This window comes from Schistocerca americana, unplaced genomic scaffold (assembly GCF_021461395.2).
Source record: "Schistocerca americana isolate TAMUIC-IGC-003095 unplaced genomic scaffold, iqSchAmer2.1 HiC_scaffold_508, whole genome shotgun sequence".
Lineage (NCBI taxonomy): Eukaryota > Metazoa > Arthropoda > Insecta > Orthoptera > Acrididae > Schistocerca > Schistocerca americana.
Genome location: NW_025726245.1, coordinates 36,897 through 54,376, shown reverse-complemented (window position 1 = coordinate 54,376; position 17,480 = coordinate 36,897). Strand labels below are relative to the sequence as shown.

At 52.6% G+C, this 17,480-nt stretch overlaps 38 non-coding genes across 38 annotated transcripts; 30 read left to right on the top strand and 8 right to left on the bottom strand.

Moving 5' to 3' along the window:
• Positions 1-277: 277 nt before the first annotated feature.
• On the top strand, positions 278-350 carry Trnak-uuu. The gene has a single exon. It is a non-coding gene; the product is annotated as a tRNA-Lys (tRNA).
• A 139-nt stretch (positions 351-489) lies between these two features.
• Trnas-aga lies at positions 490-571 on the top strand. Its single transcript has one exon. It is a non-coding gene; the product is annotated as a tRNA-Ser (tRNA).
• A 266-nt stretch (positions 572-837) lies between these two features.
• Positions 838-909, bottom strand: Trnag-ucc. The gene has a single exon. It is a non-coding gene; the product is annotated as a tRNA-Gly (tRNA).
• A 978-nt stretch (positions 910-1,887) lies between these two features.
• Trnam-cau lies at positions 1,888-1,960 on the top strand. Its single transcript has one exon. It is a non-coding gene; the product is annotated as a tRNA-Met (tRNA).
• A 308-nt stretch (positions 1,961-2,268) lies between these two features.
• Positions 2,269-2,340, top strand: Trnae-uuc. Its single transcript has one exon. It is a non-coding gene; the product is annotated as a tRNA-Glu (tRNA).
• Positions 2,341-2,636: 296 nt separating this feature from the next.
• On the top strand, positions 2,637-2,709 carry Trnak-uuu. Its single transcript has one exon. It is a non-coding gene; the product is annotated as a tRNA-Lys (tRNA).
• Positions 2,710-2,848: 139 nt separating this feature from the next.
• Positions 2,849-2,930, top strand: Trnas-aga. The gene has a single exon. It is a non-coding gene; the product is annotated as a tRNA-Ser (tRNA).
• A 256-nt stretch (positions 2,931-3,186) lies between these two features.
• Positions 3,187-3,258, bottom strand: Trnag-ucc. The gene has a single exon. It is a non-coding gene; the product is annotated as a tRNA-Gly (tRNA).
• Positions 3,259-4,236: 978 nt separating this feature from the next.
• Trnam-cau lies at positions 4,237-4,309 on the top strand. Its single transcript has one exon. It is a non-coding gene; the product is annotated as a tRNA-Met (tRNA).
• Positions 4,310-4,617: 308 nt separating this feature from the next.
• On the top strand, positions 4,618-4,689 carry Trnae-uuc. Its single transcript has one exon. It is a non-coding gene; the product is annotated as a tRNA-Glu (tRNA).
• A 296-nt stretch (positions 4,690-4,985) lies between these two features.
• Positions 4,986-5,058, top strand: Trnak-uuu. Its single transcript has one exon. It is a non-coding gene; the product is annotated as a tRNA-Lys (tRNA).
• Positions 5,059-5,197: 139 nt separating this feature from the next.
• On the top strand, positions 5,198-5,279 carry Trnas-aga. The gene has a single exon. It is a non-coding gene; the product is annotated as a tRNA-Ser (tRNA).
• Positions 5,280-5,545: 266 nt separating this feature from the next.
• Trnag-ucc lies at positions 5,546-5,617 on the bottom strand. The gene has a single exon. It is a non-coding gene; the product is annotated as a tRNA-Gly (tRNA).
• A 979-nt stretch (positions 5,618-6,596) lies between these two features.
• On the top strand, positions 6,597-6,669 carry Trnam-cau. Its single transcript has one exon. It is a non-coding gene; the product is annotated as a tRNA-Met (tRNA).
• A 308-nt stretch (positions 6,670-6,977) lies between these two features.
• On the top strand, positions 6,978-7,049 carry Trnae-uuc. Its single transcript has one exon. It is a non-coding gene; the product is annotated as a tRNA-Glu (tRNA).
• Positions 7,050-7,345: 296 nt separating this feature from the next.
• Trnak-uuu lies at positions 7,346-7,418 on the top strand. Its single transcript has one exon. It is a non-coding gene; the product is annotated as a tRNA-Lys (tRNA).
• A 139-nt stretch (positions 7,419-7,557) lies between these two features.
• Positions 7,558-7,639, top strand: Trnas-aga. The gene has a single exon. It is a non-coding gene; the product is annotated as a tRNA-Ser (tRNA).
• A 266-nt stretch (positions 7,640-7,905) lies between these two features.
• Trnag-ucc lies at positions 7,906-7,977 on the bottom strand. Its single transcript has one exon. It is a non-coding gene; the product is annotated as a tRNA-Gly (tRNA).
• A 979-nt stretch (positions 7,978-8,956) lies between these two features.
• On the top strand, positions 8,957-9,029 carry Trnam-cau. Its single transcript has one exon. It is a non-coding gene; the product is annotated as a tRNA-Met (tRNA).
• A 308-nt stretch (positions 9,030-9,337) lies between these two features.
• Positions 9,338-9,409, top strand: Trnae-uuc. Its single transcript has one exon. It is a non-coding gene; the product is annotated as a tRNA-Glu (tRNA).
• Positions 9,410-9,705: 296 nt separating this feature from the next.
• Trnak-uuu lies at positions 9,706-9,778 on the top strand. The gene has a single exon. It is a non-coding gene; the product is annotated as a tRNA-Lys (tRNA).
• Positions 9,779-9,917: 139 nt separating this feature from the next.
• On the top strand, positions 9,918-9,999 carry Trnas-aga. Its single transcript has one exon. It is a non-coding gene; the product is annotated as a tRNA-Ser (tRNA).
• A 266-nt stretch (positions 10,000-10,265) lies between these two features.
• Positions 10,266-10,337, bottom strand: Trnag-ucc. Its single transcript has one exon. It is a non-coding gene; the product is annotated as a tRNA-Gly (tRNA).
• Positions 10,338-11,316: 979 nt separating this feature from the next.
• On the top strand, positions 11,317-11,389 carry Trnam-cau. Its single transcript has one exon. It is a non-coding gene; the product is annotated as a tRNA-Met (tRNA).
• A 308-nt stretch (positions 11,390-11,697) lies between these two features.
• Trnae-uuc lies at positions 11,698-11,769 on the top strand. Its single transcript has one exon. It is a non-coding gene; the product is annotated as a tRNA-Glu (tRNA).
• A 296-nt stretch (positions 11,770-12,065) lies between these two features.
• Trnak-uuu lies at positions 12,066-12,138 on the top strand. The gene has a single exon. It is a non-coding gene; the product is annotated as a tRNA-Lys (tRNA).
• A 139-nt stretch (positions 12,139-12,277) lies between these two features.
• On the top strand, positions 12,278-12,359 carry Trnas-aga. Its single transcript has one exon. It is a non-coding gene; the product is annotated as a tRNA-Ser (tRNA).
• Positions 12,360-12,625: 266 nt separating this feature from the next.
• On the bottom strand, positions 12,626-12,697 carry Trnag-ucc. The gene has a single exon. It is a non-coding gene; the product is annotated as a tRNA-Gly (tRNA).
• Positions 12,698-13,676: 979 nt separating this feature from the next.
• Positions 13,677-13,749, top strand: Trnam-cau. Its single transcript has one exon. It is a non-coding gene; the product is annotated as a tRNA-Met (tRNA).
• Positions 13,750-14,057: 308 nt separating this feature from the next.
• Trnae-uuc lies at positions 14,058-14,129 on the top strand. The gene has a single exon. It is a non-coding gene; the product is annotated as a tRNA-Glu (tRNA).
• A 296-nt stretch (positions 14,130-14,425) lies between these two features.
• Positions 14,426-14,498, top strand: Trnak-uuu. The gene has a single exon. It is a non-coding gene; the product is annotated as a tRNA-Lys (tRNA).
• Positions 14,499-14,637: 139 nt separating this feature from the next.
• Positions 14,638-14,719, top strand: Trnas-aga. The gene has a single exon. It is a non-coding gene; the product is annotated as a tRNA-Ser (tRNA).
• A 266-nt stretch (positions 14,720-14,985) lies between these two features.
• Trnag-ucc lies at positions 14,986-15,057 on the bottom strand. The gene has a single exon. It is a non-coding gene; the product is annotated as a tRNA-Gly (tRNA).
• A 979-nt stretch (positions 15,058-16,036) lies between these two features.
• On the top strand, positions 16,037-16,109 carry Trnam-cau. The gene has a single exon. It is a non-coding gene; the product is annotated as a tRNA-Met (tRNA).
• Positions 16,110-16,417: 308 nt separating this feature from the next.
• Positions 16,418-16,489, top strand: Trnae-uuc. The gene has a single exon. It is a non-coding gene; the product is annotated as a tRNA-Glu (tRNA).
• A 296-nt stretch (positions 16,490-16,785) lies between these two features.
• On the top strand, positions 16,786-16,858 carry Trnak-uuu. The gene has a single exon. It is a non-coding gene; the product is annotated as a tRNA-Lys (tRNA).
• Positions 16,859-16,997: 139 nt separating this feature from the next.
• Positions 16,998-17,079, top strand: Trnas-aga. The gene has a single exon. It is a non-coding gene; the product is annotated as a tRNA-Ser (tRNA).
• A 266-nt stretch (positions 17,080-17,345) lies between these two features.
• Trnag-ucc lies at positions 17,346-17,417 on the bottom strand. The gene has a single exon. It is a non-coding gene; the product is annotated as a tRNA-Gly (tRNA).
• Between the last annotated feature and the right edge of the window lie 63 nt (positions 17,418-17,480).

The window sequence follows — 17,480 nt, the reverse complement described above, 5'->3', positions numbered from 1 at the left end:
AACGCTCCACGTTTTGGCCTTCGAACTGTCGTTTGTCGCCCACCTTGCGAAGCTTCGACCGAACGTAATCGGGGAAAACAGGCACATGATGCAATTACTGTCGGCGCCGAAATAAAGGGAGAAGAGGCTCTGGTCCGCTGTTGGGCTGCTACCAGCGTCAGTGGGAAGTCGGTGAAGTCGCCAGTTGCGCCAGAAGCCAGAAATTACCGTAGTACGCCTACACACGCGTTCCAGTTATTTACATTGCTTGCAGCCGCTCCATCCACAAGGAGCGTGAGCCCGGATAGCTCAGTCGGTAGAGCATTAGGCTTTTAACCTAAGGGTCCAGGGTTCAAGTCCCTGTCCGGGCGAAGATTTTAACGTTTCCGTAATGGCTCGTCTCGTAGCGATGGTAACCCTGCCGTAATCAGTACACGGAGTTCGTTTCCTGTCAACAGTCTGCGCAGACCGGTTGGATTCTTCACGATTCCAGGGAAGCTTCAGTTACGAGCAGTCGTGGCCGAGTGGTTAAGGCGTCTGACTAGAAATCAGATTCCCTCTGGGAGCGTAGCTTCGAGTCCTACCGACTGCGTCGGTTTTTTCTTTAAGAACAACGAGCAGAAAATTTCGCAGATTGCCTGTCGTTTTGGTACCTCTCCACACCTCGCCTCTCTCAGCCGTTTATAGTGCCTGTCCTTTTGATAAGGGCGAATTCCAAGCGTCAGCTTTCGCGTCAGCCGAGCAAAGTCGGGACAAGTCGGGACATACGACAGGATGGTCTGCGTGGAACTACGACGAAAAAAACCTTCATTTAACAGCACGCGGCTCACATACTCATACGAAAAAACCGGCGCCACTTGCGGTGGCCGGGAATCGAACCCGGATCAACTGCTTGGAAGGCAACTATGCTCACCATTACACCACCACCGCACAGGCGCTGCTCGCAACGCCCCGCTGTGTCGGCTTCCTGCCCGCCAGCAGCGGCCCACGGTGATAGTAGCTGCAGGCGCTTTACGAGGTAGGAGGGTGCATCCACACGCATTCGGGTAGCGCCTCCACGCACGCTGCGTCTTTGGGCAAGACTAGTCGCCGCGGCCGCAAGGTTACTCACACGATAGAGATGAGCATTCGTTTTAAGGCAGTGTAGTGGAGCACTCCGCGTGTGTAGCACTTTTTTCGGTTGTATCCGACGTCGCTGGGTGGCAATCCCACTTTCCCCTGCAGAAAAGTACTCGGGAAGCACGGGCAGCTTGTCGAGCATCGGTGGTTCAATGGCATGTGCCTCAGTAGTGCAGTAGGCAGCGCGTAAGTCTCATAATCTTAAGGCTTGCCGGCACGATAGCTCAGCGTGTTCGGTCTGAGAGTTATCTGCCCTCTGTAATAAAAGACCGAGTCAACGATGAACATGAACGGGCGCCATCGGACGTCCGCCCCCAACAAATGCAACGAAAGAAATGAGAACAAAAAAAAAAAAATTGGTGAATGCTCGCTTAGCATGCGGACGGCACGGGTTCGAATCCCGGCCGATGCATCGTTCTGCTGTTCTCGCTATAATGCTGCCGCGCCGATTCCTCGCCTGAGCTGCGTCAGCCTCAGGAATGCATAGCAAGATTCGCTGTGAGAAGAACCATACACGCAGCACGCAATAGACCGTACTTGAACGGTCGCGTGCTATTTCTGAACTCTGACGACGGCCTGGCCCAACAGGCCGCTGTGTTCAGGTGCCGCAAGGGCGATGTACTGTAACCTCGGGCAGTGCTGCGTTCCGTTGAAAAAGCTGCGGCAGCAGTTTAATCTAGCAAGTAGGGAAAGCACGTGTAGCAACACAACAGATTCTTGAGAAAGCGCAAACTGTCTATCTCTAATATGAGAGACTTACCAAGTTTCCTGTAACATTACTTGCAACGTGCCTCGGTAGCGCAGTAGGTAGCGCGTAAGTCTCATAATCTTAAGGTCGTGAGTTCGATCCTCACCCGGGGCATTTAATTTGCTGTACATCATGGCTGAATTAACGGCGTTGCTGTTGCTAGGGAACGAACTTAATTGTCGTTCGTTATCCACAAGGAGTCTACGCCCCAGCGTCAATATGTTTATTTCCAATTATGACAACGTACAACTTTGATCTTTCTCTTCCCTTGTTAGGAGTAAAATAATGAATAGTCAATTTCGAGCTGTGCGCCATGCCAGTCTGTAGGCGCAAATATGCTCGCAAACGGAGAACTGCACTGAGTCCAGATTCAGCACGAAATACGAGAGGAGACGGAGAAAACCTCACGCTTATCGAGCAACTCCGGTGTGGTCTAGTGGCTAGGATACCTGGCTTTCACCCAGGAGGCCCGGGTTCGATTTCCGGTACCGGAACGGAAGTTTTTGCGCACACAACGCTCCACGTTTTGGCCTTCGAACTGTCGTTTGTCGCCCACCTTGCGAAGCTTCGACCGAACGTAATCGGGGAAAACAGGCACATGATGCAATTACTGTCGGCGCCGAAATAAAGGGAGAAGAGGCTCTGGTCCGCTGTTGGGCTGCTACCAGCGTCAGTGGGAAGTCGGTGAAGTCGCCAGTTGCGCCAGAAGCCAGAAATTACCGTAGTACGCCTACACACGCGTTCCAGTTATTTACATTGCTTGCAGCCGCTCCATCCACAAGGAGCGTGAGCCCGGATAGCTCAGTCGGTAGAGCATTAGGCTTTTAACCTAAGGGTCCAGGGTTCAAGTCCCTGTCCGGGCGAAGATTTTAACGTTTCCGTAATGGCTCGTCTCGTAGCGATGGTAACCCTGCCGTAATCAGTACACGGAGTTCGTTTCCTGTCAACAGTCTGCGCAGACCGGTTGGATTCTTCACGATTCCAGGGAAGCTTCAGTTACGAGCAGTCGTGGCCGAGTGGTTAAGGCGTCTGACTAGAAATCAGATTCCCTCTGGGAGCGTAGCTTCGAGTCCTACCGACTGCGTCGGTTTTTTCTTTAAGAACAACGAGCAGAAAATTTCGCAGATTGCCTGTCGTTTTGGTACCTCTCCACACCTCGCCTCTCTCAGCCGTTTATAGTGCCTGTCCTTTTGATAAGGGCGAATTCCAAGCGTCAGCTTTCGCGTCAGCCGAGCAAAGTCGGGACATACGACAGGATGGTCTGCGTGGAACTACGACGAAAAAAACCTTCATTTAACAGCACGCGGCTCACATACTCATACGAAAAAACCGGCGCCACTTGCGGTGGCCGGGAATCGAACCCGGATCAACTGCTTGGAAGGCAACTATGCTCACCATTACACCACCACCGCACAGGCGCTGCTCGCAACGCCCCGCTGTGTCGGCTTCCTGCCCGCCAGCAGCGGCCCACGGTGATAGTAGCTGCAGGCGCTTTACGAGGTAGGAGGGTGCATCCACACGCATTCGGGTAGCGCCTCCACGCACGCTGCGTCTTTGGGCAAGACTAGTCGCCGCGGCCGCAAGGTTACTCACACGATAGAGATGAGCATTCGTTTTAAGGCAGTGTAGTGGAGCACTCCGCGTGTGTAGCACTTTTTTCGGTTGTATCCGACGTCGCTGGGTGGCAATCCCACTTTCCCCTGCAGAAAAGTACTCGGGAAGCACGGGCAGCTTGTCGAGCATCGGTGGTTCAATGGCATGTGCCTCAGTAGTGCAGTAGGCAGCGCGTAAGTCTCATAATCTTAAGGCTTGCCGGCACGATAGCTCAGCGTGTTCGGTCTGAGAGTTATCTGCCCTCTGTAATAAAAGACCGAGTCAACGATGAACATGAACGGGCGCCATCGGACGTCCGCCCCCAACAAATGCAACGAAAGAAATGAGAACAAAAAAAAAAAAATTGGTGAATGCTCGCTTAGCATGCGGACGGCACGGGTTCGAATCCCGGCCGATGCATCGTTCTGCTGTTCTCGCTATAATGCTGCCGCGCCGATTCCTCGCCTGAGCTGCGTCAGCCTCAGGAATGCATAGCAAGATTCGCTGTGAGAAGAACCATACACGCAGCACGCAATAGACCGTACTTGAACGGTCGCGTGCTATTTCTGAACTCTGACGACGGCCTGGCCCAACAGGCCGCTGTGTTCAGGTGCCGCAAGGGCGATGTACTGTAACCTCGGGCAGTGCTGCGTTCCGTTGAAAAAGCTGCGGCAGCAGTTTAATCTAGCAAGTAGGGAAAGCACGTGTAGCAACACAACAGATTCTTGAGAAAGCGCAAACTGTCTATCTCTAATATGAGAGACTTACCAAGTTTCCTGTAACATTACTTGCAACGTGCCTCGGTAGCGCAGTAGGTAGCGCGTAAGTCTCATAATCTTAAGGTCGTGAGTTCGATCCTCACCCGGGGCATTTAATTTGCTGTACATCATGGCTGAATTAACGGCGTTGCTGTTGCTAGGGAACGAACTTAATTGTCGTTCGTTATCCACAAGGAGTCTACGCCCCAGCGTCAATATGTTTATTTCCAATTATGACAACGTACAACTTTGATCTTTCTCTTCCCTTGTTAGGAGTAAAATAATGAATAGTCAATTTCGAGCTGTGCGCCATGCCAGTCTGTAGGCGCAAATATGCTCGCAAACGGAGAACTGCACTGAGTCCAGATTCAGCACGAAATACGAGAGGAGACGGAGAAAACCTCACGCTTATCGAGCAACTCCGGTGTGGTCTAGTGGCTAGGATACCTGGCTTTCACCCAGGAGGCCCGGGTTCGATTTCCGGTACCGGAACGGAAGTTTTTGCGCACACAACGCTCCACGTTTTGGCCTTCGAACTGTCGTTTGTCGCCCACCTTGCGAAGCTTCGACCGAACGTAATCGGGGAAAACAGGCACATGATGCAATTACTGTCGGCGCCGAAATAAAGGGAGAAGAGGCTCTGGTCCGCTGTTGGGCTGCTACCAGCGTCAGTGGGAAGTCGGTGAAGTCGCCAGTTGCGCCAGAAGCCAGAAATTACCGTAGTACGCCTACACACGCGTTCCAGTTATTTACATTGCTTGCAGCCGCTCCATCCACAAGGAGCGTGAGCCCGGATAGCTCAGTCGGTAGAGCATTAGGCTTTTAACCTAAGGGTCCAGGGTTCAAGTCCCTGTCCGGGCGAAGATTTTAACGTTTCCGTAATGGCTCGTCTCGTAGCGATGGTAACCCTGCCGTAATCAGTACACGGAGTTCGTTTCCTGTCAACAGTCTGCGCAGACCGGTTGGATTCTTCACGATTCCAGGGAAGCTTCAGTTACGAGCAGTCGTGGCCGAGTGGTTAAGGCGTCTGACTAGAAATCAGATTCCCTCTGGGAGCGTAGCTTCGAGTCCTACCGACTGCGTCGGTTTTTTCTTTAAGAACAACGAGCAGAAAATTTCGCAGATTGCCTGTCGTTTTGGTACCTCTCCACACCTCGCCTCTCTCAGCCGTTTATAGTGCCTGTCCTTTTGATAAGGGCGAATTCCAAGCGTCAGCTTTCGCGTCAGCCGAGCAAAGTCGGGACAAGTCGGGACATACGACAGGATGGTCTGCGTGGAACTACGACGAAAAAAACCTTCATTTAACAGCACGCGGCTCACATACTCATACGAAAAAACCGGCGCCACTTGCGGTGGCCGGGAATCGAACCCGGATCAACTGCTTGGAAGGCAACTATGCTCACCATTACACCACCACCGCACAGGCGCTGCTCGCAACGCCCCGCTGTGTCGGCTTCCTGCCCGCCAGCAGCGGCCCACGGTGATAGTAGCTGCAGGCGCTTTACGAGGTAGGAGGGTGCATCCACACGCATTCGGGTAGCGCCTCCACGCACGCTGCGTCTTTGGGCAAGACTAGTCGCCGCGGCCGCAAGGTTACTCACACGATAGAGATGAGCATTCGTTTTAAGGCAGTGTAGTGGAGCACTCCGCGTGTGTAGCACTTTTTTCGGTTGTATCCGACGTCGCTGGGTGGCAATCCCACTTTCCCCTGCAGAAAAGTACTCGGGAAGCACGGGCAGCTTGTCGAGCATCGGTGGTTCAATGGCATGTGCCTCAGTAGTGCAGTAGGCAGCGCGTAAGTCTCATAATCTTAAGGCTTGCCGGCACGATAGCTCAGCGTGTTCGGTCTGAGAGTTATCTGCCCTCTGTAATAAAAGACCGAGTCAACGATGAACATGAACGGGCGCCATCGGACGTCCGCCCCCAACAAATGCAACGAAAGAAATGAGAACAAAAAAAAAAAAAATTGGTGAATGCTCGCTTAGCATGCGGACGGCACGGGTTCGAATCCCGGCCGATGCATCGTTCTGCTGTTCTCGCTATAATGCTGCCGCGCCGATTCCTCGCCTGAGCTGCGTCAGCCTCAGGAATGCATAGCAAGATTCGCTGTGAGAAGAACCATACACGCAGCACGCAATAGACCGTACTTGAACGGTCGCGTGCTATTTCTGAACTCTGACGACGGCCTGGCCCAACAGGCCGCTGTGTTCAGGTGCCGCAAGGGCGATGTACTGTAACCTCGGGCAGTGCTGCGTTCCGTTGAAAAAGCTGCGGCAGCAGTTTAATCTAGCAAGTAGGGAAAGCACGTGTAGCAACACAACAGATTCTTGAGAAAGCGCAAACTGTCTATCTCTAATATGAGAGACTTACCAAGTTTCCTGTAACATTACTTGCAACGTGCCTCGGTAGCGCAGTAGGTAGCGCGTAAGTCTCATAATCTTAAGGTCGTGAGTTCGATCCTCACCCGGGGCATTTAATTTGCTGTACATCATGGCTGAATTAACGGCGTTGCTGTTGCTAGGGAACGAACTTAATTGTCGTTCGTTATCCACAAGGAGTCTACGCCCCAGCGTCAATATGTTTATTTCCAATTATGACAACGTACAACTTTGATCTTTCTCTTCCCTTGTTAGGAGTAAAATAATGAATAGTCAATTTCGAGCTGTGCGCCATGCCAGTCTGTAGGCGCAAATATGCTCGCAGACGGAGAACTGCACTGAGTCCAGATTCAGCACGAAATACGAGAGGAGACGGAGAAAACCTCACGCTTATCGAGCAACTCCGGTGTGGTCTAGTGGCTAGGATACCTGGCTTTCACCCAGGAGGCCCGGGTTCGATTTCCGGTACCGGAACGGAAGTTTTTGCGCACACAACGCTCCACGTTTTGGCCTTCGAACTGTCGTTTGTCGCCCACCTTGCGAAGCTTCGACCGAACGTAATCGGGGAAAACAGGCACATGATGCAATTACTGTCGGCACCGAAATAAAGGGAGAAGAGGCTCTGGTCCGCTGTTGGGCTGCTACCAGCGTCAGTGGGAAGTCGGTGAAGTCGCCAGTTGCGCCAGAAGCCAGAAATTACCGTAGTACGCCTACACACGCGTTCCAGTTATTTACATTGCTTGCAGCCGCTCCATCCACAAGGAGCGTGAGCCCGGATAGCTCAGTCGGTAGAGCATTAGGCTTTTAACCTAAGGGTCCAGGGTTCAAGTCCCTGTCCGGGCGAAGATTTTAACGTTTCCGTAATGGCTCGTCTCGTAGCGATGGTAACCCTGCCGTAATCAGTACACGGAGTTCGTTTCCTGTCAACAGTCTGCGCAGACCGGTTGGATTCTTCACGATTCCAGGGAAGCTTCAGTTACGAGCAGTCGTGGCCGAGTGGTTAAGGCGTCTGACTAGAAATCAGATTCCCTCTGGGAGCGTAGCTTCGAGTCCTACCGACTGCGTCGGTTTTTTCTTTAAGAACAACGAGCAGAAAATTTCGCAGATTGCCTGTCGTTTTGGTACCTCTCCACACCTCGCCTCTCTCAGCCGTTTATAGTGCCTGTCCTTTTGATAAGGGCGAATTCCAAGCGTCAGCTTTCGCGTCAGCCGAGCAAAGTCGGGACAAGTCGGGACATACGACAGGATGGTCTGCGTGGAACTACGACGAAAAAAACCTTCATTTAACAGCACGCGGCTCACATACTCATACGAAAAAACCGGCGCCACTTGCGGTGGCCGGGAATCGAACCCGGATCAACTGCTTGGAAGGCAACTATGCTCACCATTACACCACCACCGCACAGGCGCTGCTCGCAACGCCCCGCTGTGTCGGCTTCCTGCCCGCCAGCAGCGGCCCACGGTGATAGTAGCTGCAGGCGCTTTACGAGGTAGGAGGGTGCATCCACACGCATTCGGGTAGCGCCTCCACGCACGCTGCGTCTTTGGGCAAGACTAGTCGCCGCGGCCGCAAGGTTACTCACACGATAGAGATGAGCATTCGTTTTAAGGCAGTGTAGTGGAGCACTCCGCGTGTGTAGCACTTTTTTCGGTTGTATCCGACGTCGCTGGGTGGCAATCCCACTTTCCCCTGCAGAAAAGTACTCGGGAAGCACGGGCAGCTTGTCGAGCATCGGTGGTTCAATGGCATGTGCCTCAGTAGTGCAGTAGGCAGCGCGTAAGTCTCATAATCTTAAGGCTTGCCGGCACGATAGCTCAGCGTGTTCGGTCTGAGAGTTATCTGCCCTCTGTAATAAAAGACCGAGTCAACGATGAACATGAACGGGCGCCATCGGACGTCCGCCCCCAACAAATGCAACGAAAGAAATGAGAACAAAAAAAAAAAAAATTGGTGAATGCTCGCTTAGCATGCGGACGGCACGGGTTCGAATCCCGGCCGATGCATCGTTCTGCTGTTCTCGCTATAATGCTGCCGCGCCGATTCCTCGCCTGAGCTGCGTCAGCCTCAGGAATGCATAGCAAGATTCGCTGTGAGAAGAACCATACACGCAGCACGCAATAGACCGTACTTGAACGGTCGCGTGCTATTTCTGAACTCTGACGACGGCCTGGCCCAACAGGCCGCTGTGTTCAGGTGCCGCAAGGGCGATGTACTGTAACCTCGGGCAGTGCTGCGTTCCGTTGAAAAAGCTGCGGCAGCAGTTTAATCTAGCAAGTAGGGAAAGCACGTGTAGCAACACAACAGATTCTTGAGAAAGCGCAAACTGTCTATCTCTAATATGAGAGACTTACCAAGTTTCCTGTAACATTACTTGCAACGTGCCTCGGTAGCGCAGTAGGTAGCGCGTAAGTCTCATAATCTTAAGGTCGTGAGTTCGATCCTCACCCGGGGCATTTAATTTGCTGTACATCATGGCTGAATTAACGGCGTTGCTGTTGCTAGGGAACGAACTTAATTGTCGTTCGTTATCCACAAGGAGTCTACGCCCCAGCGTCAATATGTTTATTTCCAATTATGACAACGTACAACTTTGATCTTTCTCTTCCCTTGTTAGGAGTAAAATAATGAATAGTCAATTTCGAGCTGTGCGCCATGCCAGTCTGTAGGCGCAAATATGCTCGCAGACGGAGAACTGCACTGAGTCCAGATTCAGCACGAAATACGAGAGGAGACGGAGAAAACCTCACGCTTATCGAGCAACTCCGGTGTGGTCTAGTGGCTAGGATACCTGGCTTTCACCCAGGAGGCCCGGGTTCGATTTCCGGTACCGGAACGGAAGTTTTTGCGCACACAACGCTCCACGTTTTGGCCTTCGAACTGTCGTTTGTCGCCCACCTTGCGAAGCTTCGACCGAACGTAATCGGGGAAAACAGGCACATGATGCAATTACTGTCGGCACCGAAATAAAGGGAGAAGAGGCTCTGGTCCGCTGTTGGGCTGCTACCAGCGTCAGTGGGAAGTCGGTGAAGTCGCCAGTTGCGCCAGAAGCCAGAAATTACCGTAGTACGCCTACACACGCGTTCCAGTTATTTACATTGCTTGCAGCCGCTCCATCCACAAGGAGCGTGAGCCCGGATAGCTCAGTCGGTAGAGCATTAGGCTTTTAACCTAAGGGTCCAGGGTTCAAGTCCCTGTCCGGGCGAAGATTTTAACGTTTCCGTAATGGCTCGTCTCGTAGCGATGGTAACCCTGCCGTAATCAGTACACGGAGTTCGTTTCCTGTCAACAGTCTGCGCAGACCGGTTGGATTCTTCACGATTCCAGGGAAGCTTCAGTTACGAGCAGTCGTGGCCGAGTGGTTAAGGCGTCTGACTAGAAATCAGATTCCCTCTGGGAGCGTAGCTTCGAGTCCTACCGACTGCGTCGGTTTTTTCTTTAAGAACAACGAGCAGAAAATTTCGCAGATTGCCTGTCGTTTTGGTACCTCTCCACACCTCGCCTCTCTCAGCCGTTTATAGTGCCTGTCCTTTTGATAAGGGCGAATTCCAAGCGTCAGCTTTCGCGTCAGCCGAGCAAAGTCGGGACAAGTCGGGACATACGACAGGATGGTCTGCGTGGAACTACGACGAAAAAAACCTTCATTTAACAGCACGCGGCTCACATACTCATACGAAAAAACCGGCGCCACTTGCGGTGGCCGGGAATCGAACCCGGATCAACTGCTTGGAAGGCAACTATGCTCACCATTACACCACCACCGCACAGGCGCTGCTCGCAACGCCCCGCTGTGTCGGCTTCCTGCCCGCCAGCAGCGGCCCACGGTGATAGTAGCTGCAGGCGCTTTACGAGGTAGGAGGGTGCATCCACACGCATTCGGGTAGCGCCTCCACGCACGCTGCGTCTTTGGGCAAGACTAGTCGCCGCGGCCGCAAGGTTACTCACACGATAGAGATGAGCATTCGTTTTAAGGCAGTGTAGTGGAGCACTCCGCGTGTGTAGCACTTTTTTCGGTTGTATCCGACGTCGCTGGGTGGCAATCCCACTTTCCCCTGCAGAAAAGTACTCGGGAAGCACGGGCAGCTTGTCGAGCATCGGTGGTTCAATGGCATGTGCCTCAGTAGTGCAGTAGGCAGCGCGTAAGTCTCATAATCTTAAGGCTTGCCGGCACGATAGCTCAGCGTGTTCGGTCTGAGAGTTATCTGCCCTCTGTAATAAAAGACCGAGTCAACGATGAACATGAACGGGCGCCATCGGACGTCCGCCCCCAACAAATGCAACGAAAGAAATGAGAACAAAAAAAAAAAAAATTGGTGAATGCTCGCTTAGCATGCGGACGGCACGGGTTCGAATCCCGGCCGATGCATCGTTCTGCTGTTCTCGCTATAATGCTGCCGCGCCGATTCCTCGCCTGAGCTGCGTCAGCCTCAGGAATGCATAGCAAGATTCGCTGTGAGAAGAACCATACACGCAGCACGCAATAGACCGTACTTGAACGGTCGCGTGCTATTTCTGAACTCTGACGACGGCCTGGCCCAACAGGCCGCTGTGTTCAGGTGCCGCAAGGGCGATGTACTGTAACCTCGGGCAGTGCTGCGTTCCGTTGAAAAAGCTGCGGCAGCAGTTTAATCTAGCAAGTAGGGAAAGCACGTGTAGCAACACAACAGATTCTTGAGAAAGCGCAAACTGTCTATCTCTAATATGAGAGACTTACCAAGTTTCCTGTAACATTACTTGCAACGTGCCTCGGTAGCGCAGTAGGTAGCGCGTAAGTCTCATAATCTTAAGGTCGTGAGTTCGATCCTCACCCGGGGCATTTAATTTGCTGTACATCATGGCTGAATTAACGGCGTTGCTGTTGCTAGGGAACGAACTTAATTGTCGTTCGTTATCCACAAGGAGTCTACGCCCCAGCGTCAATATGTTTATTTCCAATTATGACAACGTACAACTTTGATCTTTCTCTTCCCTTGTTAGGAGTAAAATAATGAATAGTCAATTTCGAGCTGTGCGCCATGCCAGTCTGTAGGCGCAAATATGCTCGCAGACGGAGAACTGCACTGAGTCCAGATTCAGCACGAAATACGAGAGGAGACGGAGAAAACCTCACGCTTATCGAGCAACTCCGGTGTGGTCTAGTGGCTAGGATACCTGGCTTTCACCCAGGAGGCCCGGGTTCGATTTCCGGTACCGGAACGGAAGTTTTTGCGCACACAACGCTCCACGTTTTGGCCTTCGAACTGTCGTTTGTCGCCCACCTTGCGAAGCTTCGACCGAACGTAATCGGGGAAAACAGGCACATGATGCAATTACTGTCGGCACCGAAATAAAGGGAGAAGAGGCTCTGGTCCGCTGTTGGGCTGCTACCAGCGTCAGTGGGAAGTCGGTGAAGTCGCCAGTTGCGCCAGAAGCCAGAAATTACCGTAGTACGCCTACACACGCGTTCCAGTTATTTACATTGCTTGCAGCCGCTCCATCCACAAGGAGCGTGAGCCCGGATAGCTCAGTCGGTAGAGCATTAGGCTTTTAACCTAAGGGTCCAGGGTTCAAGTCCCTGTCCGGGCGAAGATTTTAACGTTTCCGTAATGGCTCGTCTCGTAGCGATGGTAACCCTGCCGTAATCAGTACACGGAGTTCGTTTCCTGTCAACAGTCTGCGCAGACCGGTTGGATTCTTCACGATTCCAGGGAAGCTTCAGTTACGAGCAGTCGTGGCCGAGTGGTTAAGGCGTCTGACTAGAAATCAGATTCCCTCTGGGAGCGTAGCTTCGAGTCCTACCGACTGCGTCGGTTTTTTCTTTAAGAACAACGAGCAGAAAATTTCGCAGATTGCCTGTCGTTTTGGTACCTCTCCACACCTCGCCTCTCTCAGCCGTTTATAGTGCCTGTCCTTTTGATAAGGGCGAATTCCAAGCGTCAGCTTTCGCGTCAGCCGAGCAAAGTCGGGACAAGTCGGGACATACGACAGGATGGTCTGCGTGGAACTACGACGAAAAAAACCTTCATTTAACAGCACGCGGCTCACATACTCATACGAAAAAACCGGCGCCACTTGCGGTGGCCGGGAATCGAACCCGGATCAACTGCTTGGAAGGCAACTATGCTCACCATTACACCACCACCGCACAGGCGCTGCTCGCAACGCCCCGCTGTGTCGGCTTCCTGCCCGCCAGCAGCGGCCCACGGTGATAGTAGCTGCAGGCGCTTTACGAGGTAGGAGGGTGCATCCACACGCATTCGGGTAGCGCCTCCACGCACGCTGCGTCTTTGGGCAAGACTAGTCGCCGCGGCCGCAAGGTTACTCACACGATAGAGATGAGCATTCGTTTTAAGGCAGTGTAGTGGAGCACTCCGCGTGTGTAGCACTTTTTTCGGTTGTATCCGACGTCGCTGGGTGGCAATCCCACTTTCCCCTGCAGAAAAGTACTCGGGAAGCACGGGCAGCTTGTCGAGCATCGGTGGTTCAATGGCATGTGCCTCAGTAGTGCAGTAGGCAGCGCGTAAGTCTCATAATCTTAAGGCTTGCCGGCACGATAGCTCAGCGTGTTCGGTCTGAGAGTTATCTGCCCTCTGTAATAAAAGACCGAGTCAACGATGAACATGAACGGGCGCCATCGGACGTCCGCCCCCAACAAATGCAACGAAAGAAATGAGAACAAAAAAAAAAAAAATTGGTGAATGCTCGCTTAGCATGCGGACGGCACGGGTTCGAATCCCGGCCGATGCATCGTTCTGCTGTTCTCGCTATAATGCTGCCGCGCCGATTCCTCGCCTGAGCTGCGTCAGCCTCAGGAATGCATAGCAAGATTCGCTGTGAGAAGAACCATACACGCAGCACGCAATAGACCGTACTTGAACGGTCGCGTGCTATTTCTGAACTCTGACGACGGCCTGGCCCAACAGGCCGCTGTGTTCAGGTGCCGCAAGGGCGATGTACTGTAACCTCGGGCAGTGCTGCGTTCCGTTGAAAAAGCTGCGGCAGCAGTTTAATCTAGCAAGTAGGGAAAGCACGTGTAGCAACACAACAGATTCTTGAGAAAGCGCAAACTGTCTATCTCTAATATGAGAGACTTACCAAGTTTCCTGTAACATTACTTGCAACGTGCCTCGGTAGCGCAGTAGGTAGCGCGTAAGTCTCATAATCTTAAGGTCGTGAGTTCGATCCTCACCCGGGGCATTTAATTTGCTGTACATCATGGCTGAATTAACGGCGTTGCTGTTGCTAGGGAACGAACTTAATTGTCGTTCGTTATCCACAAGGAGTCTACGCCCCAGCGTCAATATGTTTATTTCCAATTATGACAACGTACAACTTTGATCTTTCTCTTCCCTTGTTAGGAGTAAAATAATGAATAGTCAATTTCGAGCTGTGCGCCATGCCAGTCTGTAGGCGCAAATATGCTCGCAAACGGAGAACTGCACTGAGTCCAGATTCAGCACGAAATACGAGAGGAGACGGAGAAAACCTCACGCTTATCGAGCAACTCCGGTGTGGTCTAGTGGCTAGGATACCTGGCTTTCACCCAGGAGGCCCGGGTTCGATTTCCGGTACCGGAACGGAAGTTTTTGCGCACACAACGCTCCACGTTTTGGCCTTCGAACTGTCGTTTGTCGCCCACCTTGCGAAGCTTCGACCGAACGTAATCGGGGAAAACAGGCACATGATGCAATTACTGTCGGCACCGAAATAAAGGGAGAAGAGGCTCTGGTCCGCTGTTGGGCTGCTACCAGCGTCAGTGGGAAGTCGGTGAAGTCGCCAGTTGCGCCAGAAGCCAGAAATTACCGTAGTACGCCTACACACGCGTTCCAGTTATTTACATTGCTTGCAGCCGCTCCATCCACAAGGAGCGTGAGCCCGGATAGCTCAGTCGGTAGAGCATTAGGCTTTTAACCTAAGGGTCCAGGGTTCAAGTCCCTGTCCGGGCGAAGATTTTAACGTTTCCGTAATGGCTCGTCTCGTAGCGATGGTAACCCTGCCGTAATCAGTACACGGAGTTCGTTTCCTGTCAACAGTCTGCGCAGACCGGTTGGATTCTTCACGATTCCAGGGAAGCTTCAGTTACGAGCAGTCGTGGCCGAGTGGTTAAGGCGTCTGACTAGAAATCAGATTCCCTCTGGGAGCGTAGCTTCGAGTCCTACCGACTGCGTCGGTTTTTTCTTTAAGAACAACGAGCAGAAAATTTCGCAGATTGCCTGTCGTTTTGGTACCTCTCCACACCTCGCCTCTCTCAGCCGTTTATAGTGCCTGTCCTTTTGATAAGGGCGAATTCCAAGCGTCAGCTTTCGCGTCAGCCGAGCAAAGTCGGGACAAGTCGGGACATACGACAGGATGGTCTGCGTGGAACTACGACGAAAAAAACCTTCATTTAACAGCACGCGGCTCACATACTCATACGAAAAAACCGGCGCCACTTGCGGTGGCCGGGAATCGAACCCGGATCAACTGCTTGGAAGGCAACTATGCTCACCATTACACCACCACCGCACAGGCGCTGCTCGCAACGCCCCGCTGTGTCGGCTTCCTGCCCGCCAGCAGCGGCCCACGGTGATAGTAGCTGCAGGCGCTTTACGAGGTAGGAGGGTGCATCCACACGCATTCGGGTAGCGCCTCCACGCACGCTGCGTCTTTGGGCAAGACTAGTCGCCGCGGCCGCAAGGTTACTCACACGATAGAGATGAGCATTCGTTTTAAGGCAGTGTAGTGGAGCACTCCGCGTGTGTAGCACTTTTTTCGGTTGTATCCGACGTCGCTGGGTGGCAATCCCACTTTCCCCTGCAGAAAAGTACTCGGGAAGCACGGGCAGCTTGTCGAGCATCGGTGGTTCAATGGCATGTGCCTCAGTAGTGCAGTAGGCAGCGCGTAAGTCTCATAATCTTAAGGCTTGCCGGCACGATAGCTCAGCGTGTTCGGTCTGAGAGTTATCTGCCCTCTGTAATAAAAGACCGAGTCAACGATGAACATGAACGGGCGCCATCGGACGTCCGCCCCCAACAAATGCAACGAAAGAAATGAGAACAAAAAAAAAAAAAATTGGTGAATGCTCGCTTAGCATGCGGACGGCACGGGTTCGAATCCCGGCCGATGCATCGTTCTGCTGTTCTCGCTATAATGCTGCCGCGCCGATTCCTCGCCTGAGCTGCGTCAGCCTCAGGAATGCATAGCAAGATTCGCTGTGAGAAGAACCATACACGCAGCACGCAATAGACCGTACTTGAACGGTCGCGTGCTATTTCTGAACTCTGACGACGGCCTGGCCCAACAGGCCGCTGTGTTCAGGTGCCGCAAGGGCGATGTACTGTAACCTCGGGCAGTGCTGCGTTCCGTTGAAAAAGCTGCGGCAGCAGTTTAATCTAGCAAGTAGGGAAAGCACGTGTAGCAACACAACAGATTCTTGAGAAAGCGCAAACTGTCTATCTCTAATATGAGAGACTTACCAAGTTTCCTGTAACATTACTTGCAACGTGCCTCGGTAGCGCAGTAGGTAGCGCGTAAGTCTCATAATCTTAAGGTCGTGAGTTCGATCCTCACCCGGGGCATTTAATTTGCTGTACATCATGGCTGAATTAACGGCGTTGCTGTTGCTAGGGAACGAACTTAATTGTCGTTCGTTATCCACAAGGAGTCTACGCCCCAGCGTCAATATGTTTATTTCCAATTATGACAACGTACAACTTTGATCTTTCTCTTCCCTTGTTAGGAGTAAAATAATGAATAGTCAATTTCGAGCTGTGCGCCATGCCAGTCTGTAGGCGCAAATATGCTCGCAAACGGAGAACTGCACTGAGTCCAGATTCAGCACGAAATACGAGAGGAGACGGAGAAAACCTCACGCTTATCGAGCAACTCCGGTGTGGTCTAGTGGCTAGGATACCTGGCTTTCACCCAGGAGGCCCGGGTTCGATTTCCGGTACCGGAACGGAAGTTTTTGCGCACACAACGCTCCACGTTTTGGCCTTCGAACTGTCGTTTGTCGCCCACCTTGCGAAGCTTCGACCGAACGTAATCGGGGAAAACAGGCACATGATGCAATTACTGTCGGCACCGAAATAAAGGGAGAAGAGGCTCTGGTCCGCTGTTGGGCTGCTACCAGCGTCAGTGGGAAGTCGGTGAAGTCGCCAGTTGCGCCAGAAGCCAGAAATTACCGTAGTACGCCTACACACGCGTTCCAGTTATTTACATTGCTTGCAGCCGCTCCATCCACAAGGAGCGTGAGCCCGGATAGCTCAGTCGGTAGAGCATTAGGCTTTTAACCTAAGGGTCCAGGGTTCAAGTCCCTGTCCGGGCGAAGATTTTAACGTTTCCGTAATGGCTCGTCTCGTAGCGATGGTAACCCTGCCGTAATCAGTACACGGAGTTCGTTTCCTGTCAACAGTCTGCGCAGACCGGTTGGATTCTTCACGATTCCAGGGAAGCTTCAGTTACGAGCAGTCGTGGCCGAGTGGTTAAGGCGTCTGACTAGAAATCAGATTCCCTCTGGGAGCGTAGCTTCGAGTCCTACCGACTGCGTCGGTTTTTTCTTTAAGAACAACGAGCAGAAAATTTCGCAGATTGCCTGTCGTTTTGGTACCTCTCCACACCTCGCCTCTCTCAGCCGTTTATAGTGCCTGTCCTTTTGATAAGGGCGAATTCCAAGCGTCAGCTTTCGCGTCAGCCGAGCAAAGTCGGGACAAGTCGGGACATACGACAGGATGGTCTGCGTGGAACTACGACGAAAAAAACCTTCATTTAACAGCACGCGGCTCACATACTCATACGAAAAAACCGGCGCCACTTGCGGTGGCCGGGAATCGAACCCGGATCAACTGCTTGGAAGGCAACTATGCTCACCATTACACCACCACCGCACAGGCGCTGCTCGCAACGCCCCGCTGTGTCGGCTTCCTGCCCGCCAGCAGCGGCCCACGGTG